Here is a 23,815-nt window from a genome sequence, read left to right as displayed (position 1 = left end):
CGGCCTTATGCAGATTCGTTCTGACACGTGATTAGTGCCATACTGAGCTCAACTAAGATATGTTTCCTGTAGTAGTCAGGCCTTTAGTATGACATTAATCATACGTCGAAACCACTCTGCATAAGGCCCAATAATTCTATGTTACTTCTATAGACTATTACTTGCATGAATTAAGAAGAAAAATTATCAAACTTCTGTAAAATTTGAGATTTGTTTTTCGAACTCCTAGCTTCCAGAATTGCCCAAACTCTGGGATAATTATGATGAAACCTCATAGTGTCTATTGCATTTATATTACACTGACATTTTTGGCAATCATATAGGCATGACTTAGCTATTTAAAATAATTTTCAAATGTTTTCTATCTCTATTTATAAGGAAGGTATGAATAAATAATACAACAAATGATAAAAACGACTGATATATATATATAGTGCGGTAGTGGGGGGGTGGTGCCAGCTAACCAACTGCACGAGCGTCAGTTGCCTCCGAGACGCAAGAGTGAGTAGATAGCTAGTGACTGCGTGTCAGTGATCCCCGTCGAAACCTGAGTGATTAGAAAATTCAGCGGCATTTGTAGCAGCATTATATTGTAAAGTTACGTGCAAAACTGAACAAAACAGCTACAGAGACTTTTCTTATGATTCAAAAGGTCTACAAAGAAGACACTGTGTCTCGTGCGTTTTCATGTGGCACAAAAAGTTCAAAGATGGCCTCGAGGGCGTTGAAGACGATGACCGCTCTGGAAGACCGGCAACAAGTCGAACTTAAAGCAATAACTGTTTGTTACTTACAGTACCTGGTTCGTGAAATCAAATTCTTGCGAGATTCCTTCGTTTGAAACTTTTTTTTTTCATATCCTTTCTGCTTTAATTTTGTATTTGTACATTTACAGATCTTATAACAACGACGTTTATATATAATTATGATTTCTTTTTTATTATATTCGGACAAGTGCTGATTTTAAGTACTTGTAGCGCGTTACCGTTATATTGGCGCTTGAACAATAGGGAATTACATAATTTGTATGTGTGGACTTTCTCAGTACAATTATGTAAACAACTTCTGGGCCTTATAATAACAATGATAAAAATTGACATTTCGGAATGCACCTCGTATATAAATAGTCAATCGACATTGGTTTGTAACAATGTATGAAATACATGTAACCATAATGTATTTGTTCACGTAATTAAGCCTTGATAAATATTTCATTTCCTTGTTTTTAATATATCATTAATTGTCTATTCTTTCATTAGATTAATTAAATTGATAATTTCTTTACAAAAACACCCCACAAATATATATGCTCCTTGAGATTTCAAAAAGAAACATTCATTAGATTTAAATGTAACAATTATTTATAAGGAAAATTGCATTAGATCTGCATGAATGTCTGTGTACACCTAACCACAAAAGTATCTCCCCCTAAGTGCTCTAATTCCATTACTTGGGGTCCAGGTAATTTGCAGTTGTGAGAACGCCTAGACAGATGCAACCAATTTATACGTAACTTTTCTCGGCACTGACAGTAGTTGGTAGCACTGAGTCAAGTCTGTATGCAAGTAAAATTGTGAATAGATGACGCACAAAACATTTCTCAATTCTGAGATTAATCTCTCTGGTTCAGAGCATGTTGTCCAGTGAACGTCGTATGTTAATCTTAATATTGCTGTGTATATAATGTATTACTTCATTATATACTGTAATTCAAAGAAATAAAACCACATGAATCAGAAAATGCTTGAAAGTAGACGAAAATATCAAATCTAGAACAACTGCTGGAAATAAGTTTGTAAATCACTGTCTCCATTGACAGACCTCCAATTCTCCTTATTCCAACATCTTTTTCTTTCTAGGGAATAGAAGATCTTGCTTGTCACACTGACAAGGGAACATCTCAAATTGATAGTAGCATTGCCTAATCAAACAATGCGCAATCGATAGGGTACTGAAGAAAAGTGAGAAATCCAAAGTTTTACGTGCCGACACCCAGAAACAGGAAATACAGGGGAAATAAGGATCTAGAATAATGTCAAGATAGCAATGCAAAGGTACACTGACATAGAAATAACTTCAAAATGATTAAAGTAATCAAAATGACATTTACACAATAGTATAGTAAGCAAACATTGTACCCACAGACATACTCAATAACATCATATGTAATGCAGTATTGCCAACTGACCACAAAATGAAGTTTTGTTAAATGGCACGGAACGCAAATTATAACATCTATAAAATCGTAATTATGAGTAGAACCATACCTGTGAAGTCTTGATATACAGTGTTGCCAACATTTGAAGATAGGGCTATATGAATTCCTATGTGAATCTTGGATGTAGAAGAGTACGTACAGTACACGATTCGAACTAGTTGAAACCAAAATATGAGACGACAAACAAGAACATAATCACTGAAGTACAAAAATAACGGACGAATCGTGTACTGCATGCACTCTTCTACATCCGAGACTCATATAGGAATTCATATAAGCCTACCTTCAAACGTTGGCAACATTGTACATCACGACCTCCCAAGTATGATTCTACTCATAATTAGATTTGTTAGATGTTATAATTTGTGTTCCGTGCCATTTAACAAAACTTCATTTTGTGGTCATTTGGCAACACTGCATTATATATGGTGTTTTGAACATATCTATGGGTACAATATTTCCTTACTATACTGTAATGTAAAAGTCATTTTGATTACTTTAATCATTTTTAAGTTATTTCTGTGTCAGTGTATCTTTTGCATTGCTATTTTCACATGATTCTAGATTCTTCTTTCCTCCGTATCTTCTGTGTTTCTGGGTGTCGGCCCGTAAAACTTTGAATTTCTCACTTTTCTTCAGTACTCTATCGATTGCGCATTGTTTGACTGAGCAATGCTACTATCAATATAAGATGTTCCTTTGTGAGTATGCATTGAAATTGAAATTGAAACAGGAACACTTGAAAAACTTTCAGCCCGACCGGGATTCGGAACCGAGTCTACCGAATAGAAGTGCAATGCGTTAACCACTCACCTACCGCGCCACTTAGCTTTCCACCCAAACTAATAGCTAGTTAAAATCGTTTCATGAAAAAATATAAACAAGATACTCAAATATAACAAATACAAACAAATATAAACAAAATTTAAATAAAAATATAAATAGGAAAATATAAGCAATTTGTGTGTCTGTCTTAATGACTTACTCAAGATTTAGTTGTTTAACTCAAAAACAAGTTATATAGACGTTCGTCAATGAGGAAAATATCACGAAACGTTCTGCAAGTTGAGGCTACGTCATTGGCAGAGCCGTAACTTATGGGGGGGGGGGGGAGGCAACTGCTCCCCAAAGAATCTCCTCGCCGTTCGAGAGGGCCCATTTTGAGACAAAATTTTCTTACTCCATAGACGATACGAACATGAAATTAGAAATGAAGCATCAAATAAGGTCACTACATTACATATTCAAAAGATAAATAGAACAAATGAGTCGTGGACCCATTTCAGTAAAAAATGTCTACTATTAGGGGCTTTAGACATAATATTTATTCGTATGGCTTTGAGATTTATCAATATTGTCCCCTTAATAATTTTGTCGTTTTTGGAATGGGCCCATGGAGTAACTTGCCGAGCGGGAGGGCCCACAGGCTTCGGGTACCCATAAAGATTAAGAGAAAGTTGGAAAGAGGAGTACCAAGAATTAGAAAAACAACTTTTTCTAGGGGGCTCAAATAAGCTTATTAATGCTTGCCTCCCCCCCCCCCCACCTTCCAGAGAAAATCTAAGTTACAGCGCTGGTCATCGGTTGCAGGGATGGTCCCGATTTACATTAGATTTCGTCTTTACCATAACTTCTAATTTCTAAAGAAGAAAAGAGGACAGAAATTATTTTCACATTCTTTGATTGTATCAACACGTGTAGAAATAGACAGTTCTATGTCTATGTTCCATAACTACTAGTTTATTTTCTTATATTCATATGAGGAATTTCTGGCAAATTGAGCCCCTGGCACTAGCCGACTGATCTCGGGCGTTCGGCTTCTGATCATGAGGAGCAATCCACTAGGAGTTCGAATTCCTCTGAAGAGCAAGGTCGGAATTTTAACTGTCCTCAGTATTTCTGTGTTCGTGTTCCTGTAGTGTTTGGAATATGTCGAAACTACATGAGGTGCCAGTGGCGAATAATACTCCGGTTGGGTTGATTTGTTTTTTTTTAAAAAAAATGTGAAAGCAGGAAACTCCCACTGCAGCTACTTGGGTTCCAAACCCGTTGTGGCAATTATTATTTTTTTCTGAATGGGAAAATAATGTTTATGTAATTGGTATTGTAATTATGTTATTCCTTTATTTTTATTATTATTATTATTATTATTATTATTATTATTATTATTATTATTATTATTATTATTATTATTATTAAAATGGAAACAAAAAGTAACATAGTCGAAGGTATTCATAGGAACAGAAAAGATATACAGTATCTCAGATGTTTCTTAGGTTTATACATGAACGCAATAACTTTATTACGTTTATGGATTTACAGATAGAATTATCATTTTATGACAACAAGAAATGGAATATGAATATTTGTTAGCTGATAACAGTAATGCATTTTGTTTCGCCCTTCCTCTAAGTAGAAAGGTGAGGTGACATCTTAAATGGGATCATTCTCGTGACTAGCGATCCCTATTGTAAGTTTGATCAATATTTGCAATTTGTGCACAGCTAGGAGCAATTCCTTGGAACTCATTTTTTGCCCATACTACAGCAGTAAGAACGTGTTTAGCCCTTATGTGTTCATCAATTCTTGTCCAAACACGTTACTTGGCAGACAGTTACGAGGGTTAATACGGATGACGTAATTTTGTGTTGTTGGCATTTCACCTGTAAAGGAAAGGAAACTCTCAACTCTTAGACCCAGAGAAATTGAATATTTTTCATATTAGTATACATCAGAAGTATCAGTTTCGTAGATTATAAAAATTTCCTGAATTGTCACAGCCGGAATGGAACTCGCGTCCCCAATATTATGAAACTAACGCTTAAGCCACTACTCTAAGACATTACTGTTCTGGGAGAAGGAAAAATGGGGCTGCAGCGAATTCAGTAATTACACACTTTTACGATTCCAGTGTAATAATGCTGAAACTTTCTGATTTCAGTCATGATAAAATAGTAAAATATAATGCAGAAAGAATAGTCCAGACAAGTCAACTCATACGTAGGGAGGCGCTACCGTATTCTCTCACTTCGGGCCATGATTTTTCACGGCACGGCATTGGGCAGAAACTTATATTGATTGGAGTCTGGTGTTTCAGGGCACAGGATTATTATTTTTAAAAGCTAACTAATTTAACGAACCTTCCTCATTACCTTGTTTCTTATTTTGACGCGTTTTACTCACTTTTACAATTTTCCCACTAACTTTTTAAGAACAGGAACAAAAAACATAGAAACATTGAGGACAGTAAAAATCACAAACACTATTCGCGCGTTCTTCCCTTGACTGAAGTAAAACAATAAAATATGGTGAACATGCAATTTTTGGTCTTCTATTTTCTATGTGGTGTCAAATCCAGAGTTGGATTGGGTCAGTGGGTCAAATGGACCGAGTTTTCTGAGTAAGTCAGTGGATCGTGGGTCAAAAGCATATAACCCACTGCGACCTACCACGCACCGTGACCCACCAATCCTATGACCCACTATGACCCACCGACCCTCTCTGCTCAATGCATTGTAGACAGCAACTTCTGAACAGATTATTTTTTTCACCCTCGACCCTAGCCATTGAAACTAAAAACACGTTTCTGATTGGTTGCAGGTTGCGATTGTCCAAACCTTCTGGTGTATGTATTGTGTATTATAGTAGTAATAAAAGAACATTGTCACTTTCTTGGAATTGAAGAAGAAGAAAATTGAAGAAGCAGTTGAGGTTCAATTTACATCATGGTATTCAAGTTGGAACAGAACGAGACCTGCGGGGCTTCTAACCCGCTCCTCCTCCTCCTCCTACAACAACAACTACTACTACTTACAAAATTGGATTCGTATAGCAAAACTGCACACGTAACGTAATCATTGTTTGAGTATTATTTTCATCTTATTTTAATTTAAAAAGTGTTTTGAAAATTTTAAAAATAAAATATAAAATAAAAATAATTCCTTGGCCCGGGTTTAAACTCACACCAAAAGCAATTATAATTACTAGTCGATAGCGCTAGTACTTTCGGCCATGAAGACCGCCAGTAACAGATACTTCATTTTTGCTATATTTCAGCTACGTAGCGAGAAATGGATAATTCCAACTTACTAGAACCTATGAGTTGGGTCGAGCGTGATTTAAAAATATGCTTCTGAACACTGGTGAATTTGTCTATGTTTTACTTTCAAAGCCTCCATTTTCCTTTTTAATTTTTTTTTTGTTTACTTACCTGAGTTGACTATCTCTAAGTGAAAAACGAACTTGAGGCATTTTTGGATATTGATATTTGTAATTGTAATAATAATAATAGGACGTATGCTGGTACTTGGCTTTCGAGACACAGTCTGTGAGTTTTAGAGGAACTAACAACTGGAAACAATACATTTTTGAATCACTGTAATACAAAATTTATGTATAAAAAATACATGTAATTATATGTGCCTAATCATTACGGCCAAATTGCAGCCAAATAAAATGGCTTTACGTATATAGTTAAACCTTAATCCAAACTGTGATGTTATCATATTGCGTTCATTGTAATAATATCCTAAGTGATAGTGGGGATCCGAATATTTGCGAAAAAAAATTGAGTATCTCACAAGCCATTAAACTTACAGAGCTGAAATTCAGTATATTAACTCTTTATTGAAAATGATCAGAACGTCTCGTAACATTTTTTAACATTCTCCTTTATGGGGAAAGGTGCACTTTCTACATATGGTAAATAGATAGCGGGTTAGTTTGTAAAAATTATCGAAAACGATCGATATTAGTTGAGAAAGAGGAAATATTGCCGGTTTCGATTCCCAGCGGGAGATCATGTGGTTCGAATTCACGTTAATCCGTACTTCAAGCCGTAAGTGTCGGTGGACTACCAATGGGCAACTAGCGACATCTCGCCAAAAATTGGCGGTCCCGCACCGACGATCCATGGTAGCCCTCTTCCGTTTTAAAAATTATGCCACCAGCGGCCCAGTAGTGGCAGAGACGCGACAAAACGCCAATGAACCACAAAATTACTCCACCAAAATATGTTAAATCGCCTATATGCGTAATTTATTTACATTAAGGAGAGTCTGAAGAACACTGAAAGTAGTGAAAAAAAGTGTCCCGGGGTGGGCGCGAACCACCAACCTTTGGATAACTAGTCGCGTGCTCTTCCGACTTGGTCACGGAGGCGATGACGAAAAAGTCGCTTGTAGTGGCATAAATCCTTGAAATATTTTTAATTTGGCTAATCAGAGTGTTCATGTAACCATGTGTATTCGACGATAACCGTTTGAGATCAGATAAAGTCCGTTTGCCATGTAATTTTATAACAAAATGATGCCCGTCTATTTACTTTACTTCATGGTTCTCCCATATTCACTTTCAAATGATCGGCTACAGTTGCCATCTAAATTCATACAATTATACACACTCATCTCAAGATTTTTCATTTCATGATGTAGAGACAGGGATTACTCTTGGCCGCCGTAGCTCACTTTAGGAACAATTCGTCAGGAGAAAATAATACATAACAACAACCGCATGCACACGACTGGCGATAGTTCGTGTTGGTCCCTTTGCGATTGTCCGCGACAAATCGAAGAATCGTGGACCAAAATGAAGTACTCGCTGCTATGTGGTGGTAACTTCAATATCTCGACTCTAAATATCTCTTTCGATTGGACGAAACCCTGCCGCCAGTGGCACACTAGCGGCAGTCCTTCGACGCGTCGCTATAGCGTTGATCAACATTTACCGCCAGTGGGCCACTAGGTGTTGGCGACAGGGCATTGGGTTTCTATTCGAAATTCAAAATTCACATTTTAATTTGAATTTTTGAATTGTTACTTTTTATTTTACAGGTTTTTTCAATATAATACAGTTTGTAGAGCAATCTTTAAGCTTTCTAATGGTGTTTGTTCCACGTCTCTAGTGCACATATTAACCATTTTATGACAATTTTTAACAATCATTGTAACTGAAAAATGCCCTTTCAGACATTTTTGAACACCCTCTATGAGGATACTTTCAGAAGGAGAGAGGTAATATTTGGGATTTTTTCATCTCCCACTGTAATAAAGCTACGCATCATTTTTTTTTTTTTACAAAAATCTGAGATGGTGAAATCTGATGGCTTGTTGATTTGACATGGAATGTCCCTTTACTCACTTTTACAGTTTTTCCAGTAATTCTTTAAGAACAGGGTCAAAGACACAGAAACATTGAGGAGAGTAAAAAGAACAAACACTATTCGCGCGTTCTTCCCTTGCCTGAAGGAAAACAATAAAATATGGAGAACATGCAATTTTTGGTCTTTCATCTTCTGTGTAGTCAAATCTGTAAAACCAAATCAAGCAAAGAGCACTAATACACAAAACGCTCAACATCTTAGTTGTGATGACATAACTATATCATGATCCGAATAACTCCAGTATATCCACAAATCATCATTTGTCATTTTACCGAAATACGTCATGACTTTTCCGACAACCTGCTATTTGAAATGTTGTTAATACGCAAAGTTCATTGATCTCATCACTTATTCACTTGCTCTCTTATGATAATCAAAACCTTTAGGGTACATCCCGTAGATATAGAAAGTTGAAATGTAGTATCCAGGCTTGGAGTAGCATCAAGTAAACAAATAAAAAGAAACAGGGTGATATTTCCCTCCGCCAAGTCCCCTTCAATGAAGTGTGTTGATTATTTAACAAAAAGACGTGAAATTCAATCAGAAAATTCATAAAATATAAAATATGCAGCCAAGTCTCGACTTTGCAATAATAATAATAATAATAATAATAATAATAAAGGAATAACAGAATTACAATATCAATTACATAAAAAACAATACCTTCCAATAAAGAAAAAATAACAAATGCCACGCCGGGATTCGAATCAGACATCTTTGAGTTGGACTCGAGAACTCAACTCGAAAAATGTTCTCCAACTCGACTCGAATTTGACTCGAGCTTCGATTCGAGTCAAGTCAAAACGAATAGAATCGAGCCAAATGCTGTGTGTAATTTCAAGTACTTTCTTCAAGTATCCTACTTCAACAATATAATTATTTTCAATGATGGTACTACTACTACTACAAATTCTTCTATATTATATTATTATTATTATTATTATTATTATTATTATTATTATTATTATTATTATTATTATTATTATTATTATTATTATTATTATTATTATTATTAAAACAACACCATGTAGGAACATGAAAGATAGGTATATCTAAATACTAAATACTAGTTGACTGCTACCTCGGTAGTCGTGAAGTCTAGGAGGCAAGGACATGGTTCACGAGGTTCTGCATTTGAGTTCCGGAGGAGTAAGCATCCGGGCTCAAACCAAAAATCGTTACAGATTAGAGGGCGCCGGCAAAACTTGTTCAAAACTGCTTAACCCGGGTTTAGGGTTCTCAACGGCTCGAAGGAATCGGCTCACAGCTCATTCTTTATCGAGCCGAGCCAGTTGCTCACCCACCCAAGCCGGCTCGTGCCGAACCAAACCGAGCTGATGGCTTACCCCAACCAAGTTGGCTCAAAACGATGGCTCACCTGAGCCAAGTAGGTGCCCCATCTCAACCGAGTCGGCTCGAGATGTTCGCTCAGTTGAACCAAGCTGAGTCGGTTAACACCACTACCCGGGTTGGGCTGCAATGTCCCATTTCATGAGCAACACTAAAATATTCCACATTACTGTTTATATTTCTCATAGCTTTCGATTTCCAGTCTAATCAGGCAATGATTAAAAACGAGTTAAAACGAGCTAAGCGAGCGAGTCATTTATCAAACTCGACTCGACTGAAACTCGACCTTAGAACAGTGACTCGACTTGGAACTCGACTCGAGAAAATTACCTTTGATTCGATTCGAAACTCGACTCGAATTCGCTTCGAGTTTCGAATCGAGTCAAGTTTTAGCTCGACTCGTGCCCATACCTAAAAAATTGTAATGTAAATCGGGAACATCGCTGAAAACTATGACGTAGCCTTAACTTGAAGAACGTTTCGTGATATGTTCCTCATTGAGGAACGTCTATATGTCTTTTTTTTTTTTTTTTGTTTAAAGAAAGAAATATCGAGTAAGTTATTGTGACACTCTCATAAGCAACGTTTCCTTATAGAGGAGTAAATCGTTGAGTCCTTTTAATTTGATCAACAGAGTGCTCCTTTAGCCATTTCGGATAAGATAAAATGCGTTCGCCATATAATTTTATAATAAAATTACGCGCATCTATTTACTTTGTTTCATAGTTCTTCCATATTCACTTTCTAATATTCGGCGACAGTTGCCATCGAAATTCATACAATTATACGCATAATAATAATAATAATAATAATAATAATAATAATAATAATAATAATAATAATAATAATAATAATAATATCAATTACGTAAACAATACCTTCCAATAAAGAAAAAATAAATGTCACGCCGGGATTCGAACCCGGGGAATTGAAATGGCAGTTCTCTGCTTTTACATTTTGCCATCAATTCCTCATACAAAGATAAGAAAATAAATTAGTAGTTATGTTAGATAAACATAGCACATACTATTTCTACATGTGTTGATGCAATTCAAAGAATGCGAAAATAATGTCTGCCGGATTTACTTCTGTAGAAATTAGAAGTTACGGTGAAGAAGAACTGCAGTAATGTAAATCGGGACCAATTAAAAACGATGAGGTAGCCTCATCTTAAAGAACGTTTCGTGATATTTTCCTCATTGACGAAGGTCTATATCACTCATTTTTGAGTTAAAGAAGGAAGCCTCGAGTAAGTCATTGTGACACTCATAAGGAACGTCTCCTTATACGAGTATTAGTACGAGTATTTTGCGTATAGTCTTACATGCAATGCTTTTAACTAGCTAATAGTTTAGATGGAAGATGAAGTGACGCGGTAGGTAAGTGGTTAGCGCATTGAACTTCTATTCGGGGTATCCATGTTCAAATCCCGGTCAGGTCCTAACTTTTTCAAATGTTTCAATTTCAATTTCAATACATACTCAGTGTGACAAGCAAGATCTTCTCTCCTCCGGAGGGAAAAAGATGTTGGAGTGAGGAGGATTGGAGAAGGTCTCTCAAAGAAGGCAATCATTTACTATCTTATTTCCAGCAGTTGTTCTAGATTTGATATTTTCAGCTACTTTCAAGCATTTTCTGATTTATGTGTGGTCAGCATTTTTATTCCTCTAAACATACAGTATATAAAGAAATAATAAATTACATACACAGCAATATTAAGATAAATATATGGTGTTCTTTGGAAAACACGATTCGAACCATAGAGATTCATCTTAGAATGGTGTTTCGTTAGTCACCTACCTTACAATTTTACCTGGATAAACATCTGGATCAGGGATACCAACTGCTGTCAGTGCCGAGAAAAGTTACGTGTAAGTTGGGTTGCATCTGTCTAGCCGTTCTCACAATTGCAAATTACCTGGACCCCAAGTAATGGAATTAGAGCACTTAGGGGGAGATACTTTTGTGGTTGGGTGTACAAGCTAATGTTTTATACATTATTTACAATTTATGGCCACAGAGAAAGTAAATTAATAAAATACAATCTTTTGTTAAATTGTGGTAGTAACTAAATCATTGTTCAGACGTAATAGGAAAGGATTAGAAAATTTTCGTGATAACAATAAGTCAAGAAAAGCAATAAATATTTAAAAATTAAAATGATAGCATATTTTTTTAAAAATACTTATTTGTTGTGTTAAATATTTTACCATTAAAGTAAAATTAAATAAATATATTCTAAAGAAACACATGGTAAATTCTTGACTACGGTTGACGAATTATTTATCAAGCATCCAATTTTAAGCTTCACACAGGATATTCGTATTCAGAAGCACATTCTATTCTGTAATAATGTTTTCGACGATTTCCATCCATCTGTTTCTTATATCTTTCGAAGGAGACCATTTATTTAGTTCATCAATTTTACGCAACCCGAGGGATTTCCCAGAATGTACTTCGTTATCACTTTTCACAGTTTTAGTTATATCTTGTTTGTTACTTTCCTCATTATGTGAATTAATTAGCGTTTTATTTCTTTCCCTCTTTTGATTTATTTTACTTTCGTGATTCTTTTGTTTGTCAATTGCTGGTTTCATAATGTGTCTGTTTCCAGCTTCATCCTTAAGTGCACCTACTTTTGGATGGTTGGTTTCAGCGCGTGAAATATGTAAGAATGGAAGTTCTATCTTAGAATATACACTGCCCGATACTTGAACTATATTTTTGTTTGTGTTGGCTTGATCTTCAGGAATTGAATCTCCAGAATTATCTTTCGTGTTTTTCTTATTGTTCTGTGGATTATGTGAATCATTTTGATTCATGGTAGATACACATTTGTGATATTGGATCCCTTGTTTAGTTGTACATTCAATAAATTTGCACTTTCTTTATTAGCACCTATATTTTCTTTACCTTCTTGAATGGCTACCTCCTTGTGATAAAATTTTCTCTCAGTATTTTTGTCATCTCTCTTATGTTCAGTGCCTAAATCTCTAGTGAGTACTTTGGTTGACTGTTTATTATATGAGGACATTTCCATATTACCTGTTTCTTTTGAGTATAATTTTCTTTGAGATAACGGATTCGATCCAATAATTTGAGATTTTCCACTTTTCGTTCTTTTTTCTTCATATTTTCCATATGACATACGACTAGCTTCTGCTTTATTATTTTTTCATTCTTCTCATGTTTTCCAATTAGTCATTTCTACAGCAATTGAATCATAATAAGAAAAGTGTTTTGATAGTTCATTGAAAAAAGTATTTTTCTGAGGACCTGTATATCTTTTTCTTTTACACTGTTTCAGAATTAGGTATTGATTCATTTCATTGGGAAACTTACTACATATGTGTTTAGCTGGCATGGTTTTTACCAGATTCCACTCAGCTGAATCTAGTTTTGAAGATATATCTTGGCTTAAATCTGAAGAATTACATTGAACAACACATTCGCGAGTAGCATTAGGACAGTAGTTGGTTTCTGCATTTCTTCTTGAACCGTTAGTGTAACTCCTGATATCTGTGCTACGACCTTGGTTATAATTATTACGAGAACTAAAGTTTCTATGGAAACGGTTATTTCGTACATTGTAATCATTACCTGTATTTGTACAACCATCCCGACTACCATTGCTTCTAAAACTGGAATTGTTCCTATCTTGCCGGTTACTAGTGCCACTAATACTGGTGTTCCGTATAGGGAAGTCACTAGTACTCTTAGCTACGGGGTTGCTTTGAAAATTCCGATTTGTAGTACTTTGAGTCATCGAATTGTTCTCACAACTTTGAACTATTAATAACATATGACTGAAAGTAATACACTGAGCTGAACGTTGCGTTTGCTGCAATTTATATGGCAATAAAATGCGATAGACGCAGTGATCCTAGGATCTCATTGCTGAGTATTTAACATTTTAAAATTATTATAGGCGGCAACGATAAATTCCGTAATGTTTTTGTCTACTCGTATGTCAAATTTATGGTTTCTAACATAAGCATCCCGATTGGCAAGTATAAAGTCATTTTCAAAGTTTCTTAAGAGAGTACGTTTGAAATCTTCATATTTGTGCAAGGAACTCTTTATTGCATTGAACCATCCCAAACAAGGTGGCTCTAAAATATGTGGTAATTTTTTCAAATATTTACTTTTGTTTATGCCTACTAATTCATACTGTTCTTCGAACTTTTGTAAAAACGTACTTGACGGTATGTCGTCTACTCAACCACTATATTTTGTTAAAGATCTTACTTCACTAGATTTTATATATCTGGATCGGCATCCGGTTGTCTTCACTTGGCCTTCCTGCTCGCCTTCAGAACGAGAACCAACATTTAAAAATACGGATGGATGATAGACATTTGTATTGCATCTGTCATCACATCGTTCGATCATGTTCCTTCCATCGGATTCGTTTTCATTTCCAGTATACATTAGATTTCCCTCTTGCCTATCTTCTGTTGGATCATTGGTGTGCATCAGAGGAGTTTGGACAAGTGCACTGTTCTGTAACTTGCTCTTTATACTTTCCACTTGTCTCAATTCCACTATTTGACTCTGATTATTATTTATCCTTTGGTCTAACACATCCAATACACCTTTTACGGGTTTTACGTTCTCGTGAAACGTCTTTTTCATATTAGCCATTTCTGTACATTCAGTTTGCATTTTGCTGTCCATGCTTTGAAATTGGACTCATCTCTTTCATAAAGGATTGAAACAGAGTCTTGTCCGTAACGTTTTTTGTTTCAACGGTAGTTCTCTGACTACTTTACTCGGAAGCTCTTGTTAATTGATCGGATGTATACATATTGTAATAAATTCTTTTTCCGTTACTTAGTAATTTGTACTACGTTTTTCTTTTCACAAAATGAATCACACAAATTTAAAATTGTTTTTGGAAACCTTTATTCCTGCTTCAAGGTTATCACAAAATCCCGGGTTTCGGCACCAAATAAAACGATAACTATTTGTTACTTGAAGTACCTGGTTCGTAAAATCAAATACTTGCAAGATTCCTTCGTTTGAAACCTTTCTATTACATATTCTTTCTACTTTAATTTTATATTTGTTCATTTACAGATCTTAATGCGCCCTCTCACACATCGCTCGCCGCCGCAGAAGTTTTGGCACCTTTCAACGTGGCAACACTGCCGCATCCACCCTACAGCCCCGATCTCGCTCCCAGCGACTTTTATTTGTTCCCTCGAATCAAGAAGGACCTGAAAGGGAAGCTATTCGACACGATTCCAGCGATCCAGGCGGCTTCGACGAGTTCCCTTCACAACGTTGCGCGCGAAGACTTTCAGGAAGCCTATAAACAATGGAAAACATGCTGCCAGTGATGTGTTGATGCCCAAGGGTCATATTTCGAAGACTTTTAGTTCGCTGTACAAAAATCTGTAATACATTTGTCATTCTGAGACCAGCCTTGAAAGTTTGTGTACGCACCCTGTATATATATTCTATAGCAACAAATAAGAACAGTTTAATTCTGAAAACTCACATATAGGCGTAAGATTCTTAGGCCTCGAATTATTTTAAACATTTACAGTACCTGCATATCTTGAAAGATTTAAATAGCCTATACTGTCAGCTACTGTTAAGAGGCTTACTAAAGGCATAACGTAATTAGCGATTTCTCAATCTATTGGGAAAAGATCATAGTTACACCTAAAAACCCATCTATACATTTTTTCTGACCTTTCATCGTCTTCTATTTTAAATAGTTAATGTGCTTTAAGGTAAGTGGGCAAGAAAATACACTTCACTACATCAACATTAGAAAACAAGTTCTTAAGCTGTAATGTAAGTCTCTTTGTTGCAGATATTTAGAAAGATGCAATTCAGCATACCTTAAACAGAGTTACAGTGGTACTGTGTTTACACATTTTCCTCTTCAAATTTTATATTCTTGCTAAAAGAGAACGCTGCTATAATTTCCCCACTTATTTAGCATAACTGCCCCATAGCATAAGAAGAGGAAGAAATTATAGCACTCTTGGTAAATCATATACTTTATTGTAATAGCTAATGTGGTTATTTTTATTGCATTTGGATCCTGGTAAAACCACCTACATTACTAAAAGCATAATTGCCCGTTCCAAAATTACTCCACGTCAGCCTAAGCGTAATTTTATACAGAAACAGGAATGATTTAGAATTTATTGCTTTGTTTATGCCTATATTTTCTTGTTTGTCCGTTTGAAGTTAGGCAACACGAGAAACAAATACTACGTGGATCTCATATACAGCGAGAAATTGCTGAAGGAAAAATCTTACACACTATATAGTGATTTACGCAATTACCCCTCGAAATTCTTTAGCTACTGTAGAATGAACGTGATTACATTTGAGGGTCCCTAGTTCCATCCCAGCTCGCGCCAAGTAGAGTTTGTGGTGAACAAGCACTGTGTGCAAGGGTTTTCCAAGGATTTTCTAGTTTCCTCCCACTTTCTTCATCCAACCATTTCGTTCATTCTCATCATCACCCACTCCTTTAGCCTACTCGACATAACTGTGGGACATAATAAAACTCAAACGTTTCATTTAATTTTCATTTAAAAGTATAATATACTCGGAATTTTGTAGTATTTTTTGTATCTTTTTGTATCACAAAGAGTTTTGTAGAACTAGAATAAAACTCAAGGCCTTTCTACAAATTGGCGGGAAAAGGGCTTTGTAAAAGTATTTGCCTCACATTATTTTACTGGTACAACATTTTTCTTTGCGGTGGAAATAATTACTAAAATCGTACAAATTTCTCAGTATTTTAAATTACAAATGTTACGGTGTTTAACTATAGGGTCATTTCACGGCAGCTTTTCGAACGTGACCCTAAACGTTATTTAACTAGTACACAATTTTTATGTAGATAATGAAACGAAAACAATTTATTGTAATTTTTGCCGTTTTATTAATGATTATCAAAATTAGTGATGTGCAAACTACAGTTCTCAGGCCAGACGCGGCTCCCTGAAAGATTTTATCCGTGAAAGACTACTGAGAATCAGTGCATCCCAGTTCTAACCATATTATGAGAAACTTTTAGAACATATACAGAGTTTCATTCATCACATTCTCCTCTATAATGTTTCAATAATTAATAGTGCTTGGTATTACACGAATGTTGTAAAATGTATCATTGTTAATTTTAATGTATAGACCCTATTATATTAGCCCGCTTAAAGTTTTATTTTCCTTCGGCCTTCTCCTAAAAACTTTCGCCCATCACCGACTTAAATTATGAGATTTTTTTAATTGAAAATAAACCAATTTAAAAAAATAGTGTGGAATAGTCATACTTAGATACACATTTCTCAAAGTAAATAAAACATCAAAGACATTCAAACATGTTGCTCAACAACACTTTGCGTAAAAAGAAGTTATATAACAATTAGTTATTAATAACATTAATTTTGAAAACTGATACAAAATATATTTTTGAAGTTACCATTTGTGCATCTTTTCTTGCTTCTAAATTTATATGAATGTAACTACTTTATTACTATTAAGTATTCTGCATTTTGGCATATCCTAGGACTAATGAGATTTTTCCTTTTCAATTTTCAATTTTAGATTTAGGCCTGGAAATGTTTCTTTCATGCTTCTCGATCTTCAGCTTCCTCTTTTAACGTGTAATATTTTCTTCTACTTTTCAAATCATCGATCAGTTCTGCTCATCTTCTTTCTATTCCTCGGTTTCCTTCCATCTTCCCTTCTATGGCGGTATGATGAAGACAATTTCTTCGCAAGATGTGTCCAATCCAGCTGGTCTTCCTACGACAGATGCTGACTAGAAGCCTCCTCTTCTCACATATCCGTTTTAAAATTTCTTCGTTTGTTAGTCTGCCTGTCTCTTTTATCTCCTCCATCTTCCTCCAACACTACGTTTCGAAGTTCTCTAAATATTTATTGTCTAGCTTCCATAATGTCCAAGTCTGAACCATACAGTCCAATGTTCCAAATATAGCACTTGATCAATTTCTTGCTTAGCCCAATATTAAGCCTGCTAGTTAAGACTGATCTTTTCTTGTTAAATGCTTCTTTGACTATGGCTATTCTTGACTTGATCTCGCGTATAGAAAGCGTCTCTCGTGAAAATTCTTCCCAGATACTTGAAATGATCAACCTCTTCAAGTTCTCTTTCTACTCTGATCCGTAAGGGCGTGTTTCTACGGAATGTTCTCAGGACTTTCGATTTTTCGATGTTGATTTCCATTCCATAACGTTTCCCAGAACATTCAACTATTTTGTCCACCATCTTCTGTGCAACTACTTTAAGATATGAAAATGGAATGATACTCAGAAGTCAGTCTAAATTAAGAATATCAGAATCAGTTTCGGCAATAAAGACTGAAAGCATTGTTCTGAAAGATTACTGCTTGGGCTCACTGGATTGCAGGGATCTCCACTACGGGCTGATCCTACCATACTACCAGGAGGCTAACACCGAAGTGTTTGCAAATTCGCTATTTGGAAATGGATATTGACAGTATTGAGGTAACCTTTGATACCGTATGGGCGGTGAAGGTACAGGTGGGAAGGCTGACTGTGAAGGATTCTGAGGCAAGGGGAAGGGAGGTTACCATAGGAAGGGCCTGTAGGTTGAATGTTCTGGGCAAACAACACAGAGAATTTAATTTTGCGTAGCAAATTAAGAATCTCTATTTTTGCCTCGAAACTATTTTACATAACACTGGGGGTTACGCTATTTCCTCAATTAAGTTTTCATTGTTTTCATAGCTAATTAAAGACAGCTTCCATTGCAAACACTTCTTTTCACGCGCTGCACGCGGAACACGCTGTTGTGAAAAAAATATTGTAGAAAACATTTTTTTAAAATCTCTCTGCTTGGAGGTATCTCGGCAAATTTTCTGTCGCCGTCGCCGCAGTGAGCGGACTTCCATAAGACTCAATGCATTACCCAGGGCAACAAGATAGTTGCTGGAGCGAATGTTCCCAGTGAGCGGTAGGCCTAATAATGATATTAAAAACAATAAAAAGCGAATATTTCCCCCTCAAAACGGCATTATCCATTCAAAAAAATCCTTTGTCTCAAGAAAGCCTGCATTTTTGGATCTCTAGTGACGTGTTTTCTGATAACTGAACAGAAATATGTATTTGAATTTGTGAAATTTTACAATAAACAGAACTAAACATCCTAATTGTTGAAGTACCTACGGGTCCTAGGCAATACTATTTTTTTTTACATTACCTGGTAACATTACATCAGGAAGATCAACAATTGGTTCTATTTGTTACTGAATTGAACACAATGTAGGAAGTTTTAAGAATTAAATTGTTTTGTTTTATTACCTCACGGTTAAATATAGGCATCATCCGTTTTTGTATAACATCAGAAATAAGACTGCACATCGAGGAATTTCAAGTTAAATTACTAGTCACTCAAGGTTAGTTGGTTTATGGTTTGATGTGGTAATTCCTGATAATTTTACATTATATTTTCAATTGCTCTGCACTTATATTGATAAATCATTCATATAAATTTGTGAAAATTTGTGTACATGTAAAGTAAACATTTTCGCTACTATCAGTTGGATACATGAATTTCCGCAATTTGCCGAGAAGCATCTGAAGCCAAGGGCGCCCATGTTGTGGTTTCCAGAGGGGGGAAGTATAAGCGACACTTTTCTATAGTTTACTAAAAAAAAATCAGTTTTTACAGTTTATAGATGATATGGTTCGGTTTGGAAAGGTACGGAGTATAGGCAGTTTGTGAATACATTAATGACTATTTACTTATATACCTGTATTTATAAGTATCTGAAGAAAAAAGTTATGAAATCCCAGCAACACATACATGTAAAACAAATAAGCCAACTTCTTGTCAGGACTTTTTTTCAACTAAAAAACTGAAATCTACAAGTTATGCCAAGTTCCTTGCCTACACGTTGTTAGCAGTGTTTTGATAATCAGAAACAAATATTGAGGGATTTGATAAATTTTCAGACCAAACTTGGCAAGTTGTCATTAAAGAACTTAGCAATATTGAGACCCTGCCTTGAAGACTTGCCAAATTTGGTCTGGAAATTTATCAAAACCCTCAATATTTTTCTGTGGTTGTTAAAACACTGCTAACAACGTGTAGGCAAGGAACTTGACATAGTTTCTACATTTCAGTTTTTCAGATAACTAAACAGAGTCCTGACGAAAAGTTGACTTGTTTCTTTTACATGTACGTTTTTGGGTGGGGATTAAAATTACCTTCATAGAAAGAGGATATATTTTACAAATACGATATAAATAAGTTAAATTATCTTGTTTGTTGTAATTCCATGAGACCTACCCTTATATTGTAACTCAGTTTGATAATAAATTTAGCTTTTGAGTTAATGTATCTTCTCTCTTTCGAGAACTGAACACTTAACTTGGACTTATTTAATGTTAATACACACATTAAATACTTGATTACTTATTCATAATTACTTATGAACTGTAACATAATTAAACCTACCTTTTCACTTTAATCTGTATAATGATTAATCGACAAAATCATTTTCATTAATTTGCTCGTAAAAATGTTCGAAATTGTACGACACTTCTCATTTCTTAGTAAAGAAAATCACATATGTGCTTTTTTCATACGTGAAACTAATAGTTTTCAGAGAACGCAAAACGAACGTTTCTTTTTTTTTTTTTTTTTTTACCAAATCTGGTGAGAGCTTTTTCTTCCAGATTAATTTCCTTAAGTTTTTCTCTGTGTACACTTAGGATACATAGGCTGGAAAGTAGCTTTTCAGTCATGGTGTACCTAAGCCATGTTTTTACTCGACAGAGAGTAGGCCTACTAAATGATCTCTCTACAGTGCACGTTGTAGGTGGAATGGTTACGTAGTTTATCAGTGCTTTTTGCACTGATGGAAAGAACATGATATCTGCCAACTGCCAGCAAACAGCAGGTATCAACATTTTCGATCTTTTCTCCCTTTCGATATGTCGTACCACGATCTGGCTTCTGCTTCAAGTTTTCCAAGGTCGTGAAAGCTTTCTAGTTTTCTAACCTCGTTAAAGCACTGTAACTTATCAATGTTTTGCATGGAAGGAGGATGCAAAATGCTTGCTTTGAGTGGCACCTGATTGCTATCTGCAGTTTTGAGAGTCCAGCTATGTACCTAATGACGAGATTCTGAAATAATCACAAAGAGAGGAAGTCCGAATGTTTGAACGGTGTGTCTGCTTTCCAACTTTTCTTGGAAGTTGCACTAAAGTGCCAAGGGAATCACAAATCTCTTGTACTTCATTGAAAATGTCAGCAAATTCCTCTTGTGGTTGATCCTGTTTATCCCTAAGTTTCTCAAATAGCTTCACCTAGTCACTTTGCTCATGTTGATGCACGAAGTGTAAGTCATGAAGTTCGATTAATTCTTTCTTTCTCTAAAACCATAAATGGTATAATTAATGAGGCGGCAATGAGCCAAGTCCTCTGTTAAGACATAATAATATTGAAAGAGTCACTAAGAGCCACTATAATAAAATTGTGGCCCAAATGAAACTATTTGAATTGGCCTGCAAAGCACTAAGTAATGATGAAAATGGCCCAGACACAGTCTGAATTGGCCTGGTCTTGAATTGCACCTCACCAGGTGCACGGACAATCACCACTCATTTCGATTCCAACTGCTCTCCCTCAATTATTTAAAGTACGTTACTTCATAATTAACGCATAAGTAGAACCACTCTTGGTTGTTTTATCTTGTCTACCATGTCATGGATCATAAGTAATAGATCACCTTCACGGAAATCACCAAATCTAAGGGAAAAAGTCACTAGCAGCAGATCTTATTCAAAACCCTTAGTTGCCGAGTTCATATTCTCGTAGAGAGTTTAAGAATAAATCACCAAACACAAAAATACATCGCGTTCGGTTCAACTTTAGTTATCGCAAAGGAAATCTCTAGTTCTAGTTTATGCCTTTCAAATTTTGCTGTAACTATTCTAAAGATTATATTGAGTTTTCGATCTTCCGAAGTACAAAGTCCTTTAGAGGGGATCTCGCCCTAATGGGCGCCCTTGTCTGAAGTATTCTGTTGAATATCGGGATAGTTATAAAAGCAAACTGTTTACCATTTATCACTGAGTAGAAAGTAAACCTTGTGCAAAAGTTTCTGCTCTAGCTATACTTTAGGATAAAATAGACGTTGATAAATGAATACGTATAAAAGAAAGTAAGAAAAAATGAGATAATCCGAGGAAACCTAAGCATAAGCACACAGTCTACTCATCGGATAACTTTTTATTCTGATAAGCGTAACTTTCTCGGTACAAGAAATGCAAGGATTTCAATTTTGGGCACGTCGAAAATGTAATGAATCAAAACGAAAACTTCGAGGGAAATTACTATGTCTTGTGACATTTCATTTGTCACTATTATCAACTAGAAATTATAGTATCTAAATTAATTTAACTATCAGTGCCTTCTCCACTATGTTTGGATGATACATATATTTATGATTATAGCATGAAATTATTCGTAAAAGCTGCACTTATGTAAGAAATATCTCTGATAGAGATGGCTGATAAATCCTACTAACTTGTAAGTAGTTGCAATCTCCATATAAAGTGAAATAACTCAATGACAGTCCGATTCTGATACTACAGTACATCACTCCAGAAGAAAATTTTTGCCAAGTCTTGCTCTTACTCTACATTCAGAACCTAAAATATAATTTTCTTTCTCCAAAATTCTTTTCAGCCATTCCTCTATGCTTCCTTTTACGTTTACATAATACGTTTATACATTAAAAAATCTGCATAAATACCAAAAACTGGTCACCTGCTATTCTTTTACTTTCTTGCTTTAATTTTTGACAAACAACACATCCCTCAAATCACAATTGTATTACCTTTCTCAAGCTTTTATTTTCACATCTTATTCTTTGCAACTTTTATTCAAATAGGGCAACATCTAATTAATTTTCCTTTCATATTCCACAGGTAGTGCAGTCAAATGAGCAAAAAGTAAAGAACAAATTAGTAACAAGTTGAAAATTGGTACAGATGTTGAGAATGATGTTTAAAACAACATACTAAAAGTCCCCTGAAATCCCAAGTGACCTTCGCCGCCATATTGGAAAATGGCGGCCGGAAGTGTCAAAGGAACAATATCCAGATAAAAATAGCAATATCTTCGTTATGGTTGAACATAAAAAGATAAACTTAGTGTCATTTTATAGAACATAGATAACACAATATTTTTAAATGGAAACAATTTTTCATAAAACGCATACTTTTAGAAATATTTAGCTCTAAATACTAAAATTCCGAAAACTACCGTCAAACTAATTAAAATTTTTATTAAACTTAGGATGTAATTATTAACAAGTTAAATTTGACATAGATGTTGATAAAGATCATTTAAATGACATACTAAAATCCCACAACTTCTTCGTTCACCATATTGGAAAGTGTACAAATGTCCGAAGCAATTGAAAGATAATATTTTGTTAAGTGAAATACAAAATCTGGACCGGACTAAATATTTGAGAAACTGTAAATGCAGTTGATCAGAAGCCAATGGGGATAAATGGTGGTGCAAGGGACAAAAAATTATTACATGTTTAAGGTTGTCCTGCGCCATCTTGGAATCAACTTGTTTATTTTAAATGGTAACATGGTCGTGTGACATATTAAACAACATCCCCGTTCGAAGAAAAGCCCAATGGTAAGGTTATTTCTCCAAAACCTACAACTGTTTTGAAGTTGTGAATCGATTTAGGATATGTTATATGTGAAATGCTGTGAAATGTGTTGTGCGAAGTTTTTAATTGAAGGATAAAGATAAAGCAAAAAGCAAGCTTTGTAACATCTCATATTACGTATTCTTTAATAACCAGAAAAAGAGAGAGCTAACACACATGAGACAATTACAATCACATGACATGTTCAGCATGCTCACCGTTCTGTTCTATGCATATCCTTAACCTTGAGACACAGTGCTTGTGCACTCTTTGAAACATAGTTGGTGATGTTTGTTCACAGACAGTAATGATTCTCCTTTTCAGGTAATCAATGTCAATAATTTTACACTGGTAGAAAATAGCTTTAAAGTGCCCCCAAAAATAGAAATC

At 35.2% G+C, this 23,815-nt stretch overlaps 1 protein-coding gene across 2 annotated transcripts in view; it reads left to right on the top strand.

Moving 5' to 3' along the window:
- LOC145678447 (uncharacterized) overlaps positions 1 to 23,815 on the top strand; it is a 132,093-nt gene that overhangs the window by 22,925 nt on the left and 85,353 nt on the right. The window contains exon 1 of one of the 2 annotated variants that reach the window (XM_081748582.1): positions 18,964 to 19,138. The exons of the other annotated variant lie outside the window; for it this stretch is intronic. The gene's annotated coding sequence lies outside the window, so the exon portion shown is untranslated. Of the gene's footprint in view, positions 1 to 18,963; positions 19,139 to 23,815 lie in introns of those variants that run through there. 2 annotated transcript variants of the gene reach the window in all.

This window comes from Thermobia domestica, chromosome 2, assembly GCF_964235325.1.
Source record: "Thermobia domestica chromosome 2, izTheDome1.hap1.1, whole genome shotgun sequence".
NCBI lineage: Eukaryota > Metazoa > Arthropoda > Insecta > Zygentoma > Lepismatidae > Thermobia > Thermobia domestica.
Note: the sequence above shows the minus strand (reverse complement) of the source record. Positions and strands in the feature narration are given on the sequence as shown.